This window comes from Pygocentrus nattereri, chromosome 3, assembly GCF_015220715.1.
Source record: "Pygocentrus nattereri isolate fPygNat1 chromosome 3, fPygNat1.pri, whole genome shotgun sequence".
In the NCBI taxonomy this organism is placed as follows: domain Eukaryota; kingdom Metazoa; phylum Chordata; class Actinopteri; order Characiformes; family Serrasalmidae; genus Pygocentrus; species Pygocentrus nattereri.
In genome coordinates this window covers 40,879,403-40,892,074 of record NC_051213.1, presented here as the reverse complement: position 1 = coordinate 40,892,074, position 12,672 = coordinate 40,879,403, and positions in this window count along the sequence as shown.

Here is a 12,672-nt window from a genome sequence, read left to right as displayed (position 1 = left end):
CACTGTTGGCATTTAGGCAAAGTGCCTCAGAGTGGTTTGAAATGTGCTGCTCTTGAGAAACCTCCAGAGTCTGAAGGGTTTAATGCATCTAAAGGCTTCCTCAAAGTAAAGTCATTACATTACATAGTCAAGACATTGTTTTACAATATTATTTTGAAACCATTCATGGTGAATAGGCACATGTAGGGTGTTGTATGGCAAAACAGTCCCCAAAGAAAATATGGGGTTTTTGTTTACAGTATTTTGTTTATTGTATTATCAATGTTACATATAAAACCTCAGAAGACACGTGTAGGTTCACTGGTCATTTTGGATAGTAAATAAAATGGCTATATTTGCAGACAACATGACCCCTGGCTTCTACCACTACCACCACTGTAAAGAGATCAGAGTTCCTAAGTTAGTCTACAATGCACTCTTTCACATCAAACCACTCTGAATGACTTTACACTTGCTTACATCTCACTGGTTGAATTTCGCAAACATTTTGAAAATCACCAGCCATGGAATTTACCTCTAACCAATGCTAATGGCTCGGTATGAAACTGAAGTGTTTTATTAAAGAGTTTGTTCTTATTGTCACTTAAGCTTTGCAGTTACTATGTAACTAAACCCATTTTAAAAAAAACTCAATCTTGAATGAGACATAAATTAATCTGCATGATCAGGTTAATTCTGTTTTCCACAAAACTGCTTTCAAGACAGAATCGTTCTTCTGTGTACCCTCTTTAACATATTGCCTATTTAATCTACTTTAGTCAGCAACATTGCCTAATTATCCAACCTGACAAAATGCGTGTGCAACAAATACCCATTTTTCAAATGTGTTTACATGAATAAGGGACAGAGGAGAGTGGGTGAAAAGCTAACGCTGCCAAAAACAGAGACACTCGGAAAAAGTACAGATCCTTGAAAAAGCTAACATAGGTAGAAATGCTCTATTATGTCTCTGACATCTCATTTTATTCCTTTGTTTCACCACAAAGGGAGTGGACATTACATATTTGTGGTTACAGAGCTAAAGCAATTTATGACTGTCAGATTTCACTATAACTATTGTTATCACTGCAGCATTTCTATAGTTGTACAAGTTACACATAATGTTTTGTAAAAAGGTGAAGAACAAGCATGTAGTGTATGAGAACTAACCCGATAAGGTGCTCTGAAATGATAATAACTTTGTACTATAAATGTCCTTAACTTTTACGTTAACGCCTTAACAGGCCTTATAAGTATGTAATAAGCCTGGGATTTTAAGGGGTTATTGTAACAAGACTTTATTCCAAGGAAAGTTTAACTGCAATGTGCAAATTGCATTTGCAACTGTTGTAAAAAACAAATTGGAGTTGCCAGTAATAACAAGATGATCACTTCAGTGAATGTGGAGCGCATGTATGGTGTACACCAATAGAATGGTACTGGACCTGAATGCTAGACCCCTACGGTAAAGGGGTCTTGTGGCTCTGTTGTGCTGTTGGGGACATTTTGCTGCCATGATCAAAGATTTTTATGCAGATCGGAGTATTTTCCTCAATGCCCCCCATCCACAGGGTACGAGAGGTCACCGAATGGTCTGATGAATATGAAAATGAAGTAAATCATATGCTATGATCTTCACAGTGACCTGACCAACCAAATTTAAATCCTATGGAAAACATTGGACTGAGGTATTTGACAGCACTTTCCACCACCGTCATGAAACATCAATTAGAGGAATATCTTTTGGAAGAATTGTGTTCTATCCCTTCTGTAGAGTTCCAGGGACTCTGTGCCAAGGTGCACTGTAGCTGTTCTGGCGACTCAACACATTTCAAGACACTTTGTGTTGTTTTCATATGATTTGTCACCTATCTATAGCTCTATACATGTTTTATCACTGCTATTTTTTCCATTTTGAGGAGAAGCTCACTCCAGTTAGCAGAGACAGCTGTAGATTTTGACTAGATGAAATTGAGCAAAGCTCTGGGCAGCCACTTCTGCGAGGATTCATTTTTTATTCCCAAAACAATTCATTAGCCAATGCAGTCAAGCAAGTTGTCCAGCTCACTGTAATGCCCAGAGCACAATGAATATAGTATGAGAACCCTCAGTTTCACAGGCATCACAACAGATCACAGCAGACATTTACAGCCCACTAGTTCCCACAAAAGGCATCACTCCAAATGTACTTTCAACACCAGCTAAAGTCTGTTCACTATTGCAGCTGCACTGCATGGCCAGAAGTATGTGGACATCAGCCATCACACCTGAAAGAGCTTGGTGGACATCTCATTCCAAAACCATGGACATTAATTTAGCAGCGTCTACTCTTCTGAAAGGCTTTCCACAAGATTCAGTCAAAACAGCATTTGTGAGGTCAGGCACTGAAGTTGGACGAGATGTCCTGGCTTGCAATCGATGTTCTAATTCATCCCATAGGTGTTTTAGTGGGGTTGAGGTCAGGGCTCTGTGCAGGTCATTGCTGTTCCTCAACGCCAAGCTCTTTAAACTTTGTCTTTATGGACCTTGCTAGAGCCAGAAAGGGCCTTCCTCAGACTGTTGTCACAAAAATGGAAGCATGTAACTCTCTAAAATGTCTTTGTACGCTGTAGCATTAACATTACTCTTCACTGTAACTAAGGGAAAAAACATCCCCAGACCATTATCCCTCCTCTAGCAAACTTTACTTTTGGCACTATGCATTCCATTATGTAGCATTCTACTGGTGGCTGCCAAGCCCAAATTTGTTCATCAGAATGCCAGGTAGTGAGGTCTGATTCATCACTTGAGAAAATGTGTTTCCAATGGCAGTGTGCTTTCCATCACTCCAGCAGATGCTGGGCATTGTGCATAATGATCTTAGGTTTGTGTGCAGCTGTGGGGCCATGGAAACCTATGTAACGACATGCTTCACCACTCAGTTGGCCTGTTCTGTAGGTTTGTGCACGCCTGAATGCTTCTATTTCACAATAGTAGCACTTACAATTGACAGGGGCAGTTCTAGCAATGTGAAAGTGGCATCCTATGACAGTGCCACATTCACTAATAATTCACTAAGATCTTCGGTATGACTCATTCTGCTGCCAGTGTTTGTCTATGAAGATTACATGGCTATATGCTGGGTTTTATACACCTGGTAGCGAGTGTGACAAACACTGAACTGAACAATTAGGACATGTATTTACATGCTTTCAGCAGTATAGTTCAGATTGCCTGTGCAGATCTAAGTAATCAAAGTGTATATGCTGCTGTTTTGAAGTGACTATGGGTTGCTAATCTATCCACTTGGTGTAAATTCTTTCCACTGAATGGCAAATTGAAATATTTGAATACAATAAACAGCGTAAAACATTAGCAAGCATTTCATTTCTTTATCTTATGCTAATAAGCTAAGGTGAATATGACTCATATAGCTGACGTCCCTAGAAGTACAGCAATTAGGAATATCCCTATAGATCGATTTGAATTAAGTCTAGCACATTATAAGTTTGAAGTAAACTGCACATATAAATACACATGGCCTACTTTGCTAATACCACACATACTAAGTTCTTTAAAAAGTAAGAATAGGCTTATCCTGCCATGAAGGTCTTATGTTGAAAAGGCCAGCGTACAGCTTTTCCTGCTGAAATTTCATAATAAGATGTAATATTATATTGTGTAATTATTTTTGAAAAGAGCAACACCATTTACAGTGCAACACACTAGTGTTGGCACAATCCAAGAGCCTTTTAGGATTATAGAAAGCCCCTCTTTGTAATAATCCAGAGATTATTTCTAAAAATAAACCTTTAGATCCGCAATCCTAGAAGCTGGGGGTTGAGATCGATGAGGGGCTCCTTCCCCCATAACTTCATCGCTATTTACATTTAACGACATCCTTTATTTTGGCACTTCTTTTGTAGGATCAGGACAGCTTGTGCATATATCATTTTGATATTTGTGTGAACTTTATGTATTAAAAATGATAGTCAGTCAGTTTTGAAGTGGCAAAAGTCAGTAGCAAAGAACATTTGTGTCCTTCAGTATTAGCATATTTAGCAATGCAGGGCTAGCAATTGTTTTTCTGTTTTTTTAATGATTGAAATGACAGTAAAACCCACAACACTGGTAATTAAATGGCAAGGATTGATCTTGGGTTTATTACCAGCAGTGTTGGGTTTGTTACAGGAGTAGATCAACTGTACAGGCTACCCTGACTGACAATGAATGAACGCTATTCCACCATTTAGTACGATTCATTTGAATAATTAGCAGCTATTCACTTTCAGTCACTATTAGTGACATAACCTTTTATTGTTAATCACAGATGATAGGAAAGGTTGGCATTATTAGCATGATTAGTGATATTAGCACCGACAACATCAGAACATCAGTGCATTCAGAGAGCTTGTTTTTTTGCATGGTACTGTGCAAAAATCAGAGATCACCCTTTGTTTATTCAATTTTCTCTAGAGAACAGCCATCAAGTTAAATTATGTTGTTGTTCTTTCCAGAGATATTTCTGAAGGGATTAGATACAAGATAATCTATTTGCAAAACGAAGAGAAAAAATATAGGAGTTGACAAAACTGGAGCTGTACATATATTTAAAATGTATTGACAGATTATAAAAATGGGCCTCCTAAAAAAGATGCGAGATGTGCTAGACCACCAAACCTGTCCCCATCAAATGAACAGTACTTACACTTTGAGAGATGAAGGAGAAAATCAAGGTCCACTCTTGGCCACAGGTGTTTTTGTCTATCCTTCCACTTTGAGAAGACTATGGGTCTGAAAGGATGTATAGCTGTCAAGAAGCCGTTCCTGAGAAAAGAAAATAGAAAATCAAGCAAACGAAGAAGCTGTATCTCTGAAACTTCTCTGGAAAATGCACGAACCACCCTAGAGCCCAGTCCTCAACGTCACCGAGTCTGTTTGGGATTATTGGATTGTGAGAAACAGGACGTGCCACAACCTCCTATGCCTGCAAATTTCTTTGAAAAACTGAAAGTGAAAATGGAAGCTGACGCACTAAATACTAAAAAGGATTAAATTATATTTAGTTGTTGAGACTAAAAATATTCTGTCAAATATACACAGACCAGCCGCTGGTCTTTGTCCATTTTATCTAATCAACTTACCATGTAGGTGGGCTACAGTTATAGCATGTAGTCCACCAGTTTCTCTGCATACTTTTACACTTTTCTTCAATTGTCAGCGCCCCTGCAGACCCATCACAGAGCAGCTATTATTTGGGTGGTGGATCTGCAGTGACACTGATGTGGTGGTGGTGTGTTAGTTTGTGTTGCGCTAGTCTGAGTGGATCAGGCACAGCAGTGCTGCTGCAGTTTCTAAACATCTCAGTGTCACTGCTGAACTGAGAATAGTCCACCAACCAAAAACATCCAGCCAACAGCATTTTGTGACCACTGATGAAGAACTAGAGGATGACTAGCAGCAACAGATGAGCTCTGATTTTCTATGGCACGTCTCTGACTTTATGTGGCCCAACAAGGTAGGCATGTTTAAAAGGGTGGACAATAAGTGGACACAGTGTTGAAAAACCTTTGTCTGATCCAGTCGTCACTTGTCACTGAAAAATGAAAATGACCAACCACCCAAATAATACCTGCTCTGTGGGGGGTCTGACCATTGAAGAACAGGCAAAAAGAGGGCTAACACAGAGTCCACAGTCTGTAATTGTACAGCTATAAAGTGCAGACTAAGAGAATAGATACAAGGAAGTGTACTTAATGGCCAGTTAGTGTATGTTTTCTGCCTTTTCCCAAACCTGACAAATGAAAAGCATCTCTACTTGACCTAATAATGGGTGGTCTCTGACTTTTTTTTGTAGTACTTTATGATTTAAGGATGGTATAACATTATAGATGTCATCGCTGTTTCTGTTTGAGGACCTTGAAGTAGCCCTCAACTTCAAGTTACATCAGAAATGATTTACATATATGCAAAATAACCACGTTTACCACAATGACCAATATATAGAGATTCTAAGAGATATCCTAATTTATGGGATACCCCTCACATGTGTCTCAACACAACTCAGCCACATAATAAGAAGCTCTGAAGTTCTCAAATTCAAAAAATGTAATGTGTTTCACTCACCAGGGAAACATCAGTGACTGTGTTCTGCTTACTGTAAAACACTTACTGAATGTCAGTTTAGAATTTTTGCAAAAATGCAAGCATATTTGTCCACAGACATGCTGCTTAAATTGGAGGGTCAGTTTAAAGCATCAAGGCTGTTACTGATTAAATGAGTTGCTGTCACAGGGCTTTGAGAAAGTACAGTTCCCCGTCTTTCTCATGTTCTACTCTTTGCCCTGCTGCTAGTCAGGCGTAGGAGAAGTAAGCGTTCAGCCCGGGCCCAGGGGCAGATGGGCTGCTTTAATTGGAACAGAGTTAAAAATAAACTAAAAGAGGTATCAGGGCCATATCGTAGCATGAGCGCCCATTTCATTACAGCAGAGGCCGTGGGTCAGGATGTGCCAAGGACAGGAAAACCACACTGAGAGTACCTGGCAGAGCCTCTAGGATATGTGATATGAAACAAAGGTATACATACTGTACTATAAAAAAAACGTAGGCTCTGAGAAACGGATATTTATAGCTTTATCTGGGCAGTGGGTAAAGCTTGGAACACACTAACATTAAAACGTCTGTCAATGTACTAGCTTAACCATTTCCAAACCTGTCCTTAATGAAGCCCAGTATTTACAGTTACTATCCAATACCTGGTCATCACTTATCACATTATTGCTGTAACAGCCCCAGTGATGGTTGGAAGTGACATTCACAATTTCATTCTTTTTTACTAGATTAAATACACTTTGCAATGAGCAGCTACACACAAGCTTAAGATGTGTAATGCCTAAGTTGGAGTGGTGCAAAGCATGCTGCCACTGGACTATGGAGCAGTGCAAACATGTTCTCTGGAGTGTTCATGGAATAACGCTTCACTCCCTGGCAGAATTTGGGTTTGGCGAATGGCAGGAGAACGCTATATACCGGAATGCCTAGTGCCAATAGTAATGTTTGGTTGAGGAGGTATAATGATCTTGAGCTAAGCCTCTTAGTTCTAGTGAAGGGTAATGTTAACACTACAGCATAGAAAGACATTCTAGACAATTTTGTGCTTCAAACTTTGTGGCAACATTTTGAGGAAGGCCCTTTCCTGTTCAAGCATGACTGTGTCCCTCTGTATAAAGTGACGTCCATAACATCACGATTTAAAGAATTTTGTGTGGAGGAATTGCAGTGACCTGTACAGAGCCCTGACATCAATCCCACAGAACACTTTTGGGATGAAAGGGAACACCGATTGAGAGTCATTGAACATCTGACCTTGCAAATGCTCAAATTCCCATAAAGACACTTTGTGAAAAGTCTTCCTAGACGAGTAAAGGGAGCAAAGGAGGGACCACTTTATATTAAAGTCCATGGTTTTGGAATGGGATGTTCAATAACCTCATATAATTGCGATGGACAGGTGTCCACATATGCCATATAGCGTACAAAGAAAAGCTCCAGCACTTGCCCAGTAGTTTCTGTTATAAGACTTTTAAGTCAATGGCTTGATAAATATTGTAATTTTTCTTGAATTGGTATTTGAATGTAATCAAATGTGTAAATCAATATTTGTTGAAAAAGCAGTAAAATCATCCTGTAAATGAGGGACGCTGCATTTACTTTCCCTGGGGAAAATGGGCATATTTTTATCTTTTATGGCTTAAAACGTAAGGTAGAAAAATTAAATTAAAAAGCATGAAGTCAAACAATTATGAATGCAATAAAATACAGTACAATTATGTTCATTGACTAAAGGTACTGAAGACATTCCATTGAAGGTTGCATGACAGTGACAGCGCTGTGGCCTGAAAGTGTACTTGCTGTAACACATGCTTGATCCTCAACCATATAGCGATCACTATGTATGACCCCTACGTGTTTTGGAAACCTCTGGCTGCCCTGCTGTGAACAAATAGTTTACCTTCCTTACCTTCTTGATTTCCAATCAGTGAAGCTGAAAATGTTGCTCAGTGTGATTGTTTTGGACCTTGGCTAGCTCTGCCAGCAGGACCGGATGGGCTCAGGATGTTCAGGCTGGAACCAGCACTTTGAAGCAGGCCATTCTGAAGCCACCTGCTGGCTGACATTATGCTTTGGTTTTTCACACACTTACAGGATGTTGTAAATGCACGCAGTAAACAATACTGCAGTATTGCACTGAATGGTGCTCATATAGGCAAACTCTGCACTGCACACTGCACTCTGCACCAGTATTTACTGCAATACCCTATCATATATAGTGTCCACATATGTGATTTGACATCAAATTTCCTGGTAAATTAGATGTTAGCAACCTCCAAACTACTCGTTAGCTGGCACACGAGATCCATTAATGCAACGGAACGTTAACCATTATCATGAATTCATTCTGCTTCTTTAGTGCTGATACATCTTCATGTCGAACGGACTCTGGTGAACATGAAAAAAAAAATTCTCTATTATATTATAAATCATAAATGCACAATATAATGTTGTTGGAACATAATTAATAATACATTAATGCCACGTTAAATTTACCACTGTTAAATCTACACTGTGAGTGCAACACTTTCTTAGTGTGCATATAGATCCACACCAATTTGAGTTAAGTTACACTTTATGAAGTTGTGTTGGTATTTGACACCACTTTAGGTGTTAAAATAGCACTGTTAGCATTGACAGTGGTGTAAAATACCAAACCTTAAATCAAATTGGTGTGGAATTACATACACATTGAGAAAGTAAAAAGTTAAGATTTAACCCCTTAAAAATTCAATCCCAGGCCTGTTACATACTAAGGCTTATTATTCAGTAACTACAGGGCCAATCAGTGCAAACTGATTGAGCTATTCTTAGGTTATAAAAGTGTGTGATAAATCTTTGGGCCTGCCACTAGGTGCTAGGGGTTCACTCTTACATTGTAGATTTAATACTGGTGAATCTGGTGTGTGCCTACACTACCCTATAACACCAGACACACTGGGTGTAAAATCAGCTCCAGAATCAAGTCTCATCAGCACTAACATTTTAGCTCTGAAAAATCTAAAATTTGCTGTGTTTTAATGTAAGTTAATATAACAAGATTTCATTGTAAGTCCAAATTAGGTTTAAATGGAGATTAAAGGTTTTGTTGTGACAGTGACAATATACCATCTATACATACATACATCCATCAGCATTTCCATTAAAGTCACCTCCTTGTTCAAATGCTTGTTATCCATTTTATCAGCTCTACTTACTACATAAGAGTTTTACAATTACAGACTTTAGTCCAACTGTTTCTCTGCATACTTTCTTAGCCCCCTTTTAAACTGTTCTGCAGTGGTCAGGACCCCCACCAGACCATCACAGAGCATTATGTGTTATTATTATGTAATATTTGGGTGGTGGATCATTCTCAGCACTGCAGTGACACTGATGTGGGGGTGGTGTGTTAGTGCGTTGCGCTGGTATGAGTGGATCAGACACAGCAGAAACAAGGAGGTAGTTTTAATGTTACATGTGAGTTACAGTAGTAGCATTGTTCTCTTTGAAAGGGTTTGACGGCCAAAGCATAAGATATAACTGGCCATCGGTGTCCTCCTCTAAGCGTGTTCAGCTGTCTAATGCTGTTGTGCCCATGTGACTCAGAAGAAGCACATGCTAGCCTTCACCCTCCCAGCGTACCAGTGTCATGTGACAGGGACAAGATAAAGAAAAATTTGGTTTAAACATAAATACACAAATTAATTGATTAATAAAAATGTGCATTGTAGAAAGTCATATTGGACAGTATTACTGGTGGAAAAATTGGGAAGTCAAACATGCAAAATATGAGTCCATCAGGCTGCTCCAGTGCTTGGACCCCCAGCGTTAATTGTAACTCCATTCCACGATCCAACACTACACACTTGCTTAATATTCATACTTCTGGCTCGCAATTAGTGTCTGTCAAAGAGGTTATAAAATGTGCAATGTGTATTTTGCTTATTGTTAAGTTTCTTAATTGTTCTTAACTGTTCATTGCACCTCTTCTTCATAAAAGGAATCTTTTTATCATTCGTTCTTCCTTATTCAAGCGTGACATCGGGTCTCGGCAACCACAGAAGCTGAAGACAAGATTTCGGCCGAAAGCTCATTAAAATAAACATTAAACCTTATTCGAACTCTCTTATAACAAGAAAGAGGAATGGTAAGCAGACTATCTACCTTCAGTATGGATTTGAGGCAAATTTATGGACAGTAAAGCTGGTTATCGGGTTTTAATCTGTTGATTATCATCTCACTTATTTTGGGTTGACGTGAGGTCAGGCCGACACTAACATGCTGACGAGCTAACTAGTTTAAGAATTCAAAGCAAGTTCTCTTTATAGTGAGAAATGAGGTTATATTTTTAAGTTTTTATATTTCTTCTTAGTATTGGGAAACAATAACACCTGTATTTGCCATATACTCAGTGACAAGGTCACATAGTGTTTTGTAGCCCTCAATTCTTCAGTCTGTAGAGGGAAATTAAGAGGCGGCAGCTCCTTCGAAGGCCAGTCAGCTGAAAAAATGTTACCACTTAAAACGTGAAAAAGGACTGATATCTCATTAATGCATTGAGCTCTTGTAAAACTTAGTTTAACAGAATAATGTATTACTAAATACAGGAAGAGAAGAAAAGCTGAAGGAGACAGAGCTAAAGGAGCAGATCTGATGGAGGTAAGCGAGAGAGTGAGAGAGCAAAATTAATACTGAATGAAATAGAACTGAGATAATATTTGTCAGTATGACCATGACATTGTCAACTAGCTTTTTTTTTATTGAACATGTCTAGAAAGCAAAATCACACTCTTTCTAATGACACTGGACAGATTTATAATGTCTGTTTTTTAATACTGGTAGATATTCTAAGAGAGATGAGACAGCACTGCTTTACTTCAGTATATTTGCTTGATCTATGCCTGTTGGGAGTGGATAGATAAGTGATACCTTAGCTACCCTACACATTCATGATGAACAGACATTTTGGTGCTATTAAAACATTGTCCTGGGACCATGCCCCCAGACCCCCCCTAGTACAGTCTTAGCCCCTCTATCCATAAACCTGTGGTGACATCCCCCGCAGATATATTTGCATATAACAAAGCTGTATGTAAAACTGGAAGGACTGGTACGACAAAACAGACTTGTCCTCACTGACAGCAATAGCGTGCAGGTCTACCGCCACCTAGCAGCTGCCTGCGACACTACAAGCTTCTCAATCCATTTGGCTGAATGGAAAGCGTAACTACAGCAATCAAGGAAAAAAACGAATTGTATGAAATAGTCTGCAGATTTTCCATGTCTCTTGGAGGTGCACCGATTAGTTTTCTTCTCCAGTTTTTCTGACCTGTCGATTCCGATTTTGACCGATTCTGATCTTCTTTCTTCCTAAGAACTTATGATTGACTGTGTGCGCCAACATTTTTGTAACTTTTCTTTAATGGTGAATTGTCACATCCCAAAATAAAAAGTGCACTAGTTTACAGGACAAACCGTTTCTTCTTACAAACCTCCAACTTAAAATGAAGTGCAGTATTTATACTTCTTCAAATTAGAACAGGTGCAACAGTAGGGTGACAAGATGTCCCCGTTTTCAGGGGACAGAAATTTTTGGTGGCCAATTTTTGGTGGCCTGTTGCTAACCGCTTCTACTTCTTGCTAGCCTAATTTTAGAGAATACTGCTGTGTAAAACTCAACCAGAAGCTATCAAGTGTCAAGTGAGTCCACACTATCACCACAAACATCTTTTCGAGACAGGAGGTAACCCAGGGATTAAAAATGACAAGAGTTACGGGACTTGACGCATACTACCAGGTGACAGCTGACTTGTATAGGCATACAGTCTACTTGAATATAGCTATCATGCTGTCTACATATAGTGAATAATTTATTTAAATTGCGTCCCTTTGTCAGCCATTCACATATGGCACATGACATATGTTGATATCAGGCGACTCTCCAGAACTGGACCTAGCCTAGTGTTTAGTGTCTGGCTGTCTGGCTATTGGGCTGTAGCCACAAATCTCCTTTTCTGCAGTTTACCATAGCTTCACTCAGTTTCTTCTCTCATCTATCACATATCCAGCCGGGCTAAACAAGCATTCATGGTCACTCTCTGCAGCACATGCTCCCAGAACACGTCTCAGTTCTGTCAGCAATTGCAGCATATAGTAGGTGCTGTTCCATCTTGTAGTAACATCTTGCTGCAGTCATTTTCTAGGCTGACCCAACTGTGCCTGGATGTCATGAAGTCGCAAATAGGTGACCAATGAGTGTTTAAAATGCCCGACCGTCTTCCTTCCAGTTGCCACTGTGTCAGTGATGCTTTGTTGGGACAACACTATATTACTGTTGTTGGAAGAAAACCTCGTTCTCCAAAATCTCCAAAATGATAACTTTACAGGAGAAGGAAAAAACCTACTTTATTTTACATGTAAGTCAATGGAACCCGACTTTTTTCAAATCATTCTGGACCATTTCTTTTAGTCCATTTATCATGAAATTTACACACAATGTAAAGAGTAACATGTATTTTCAAAGTATGTCAAAAACTGAAGAACAACAAAAATTGCATCAAATGTGGCTGTTAGATTGGCTTACGTTAGATTAGCTTTCTTTAGATGTCCAAACGGGGGCGG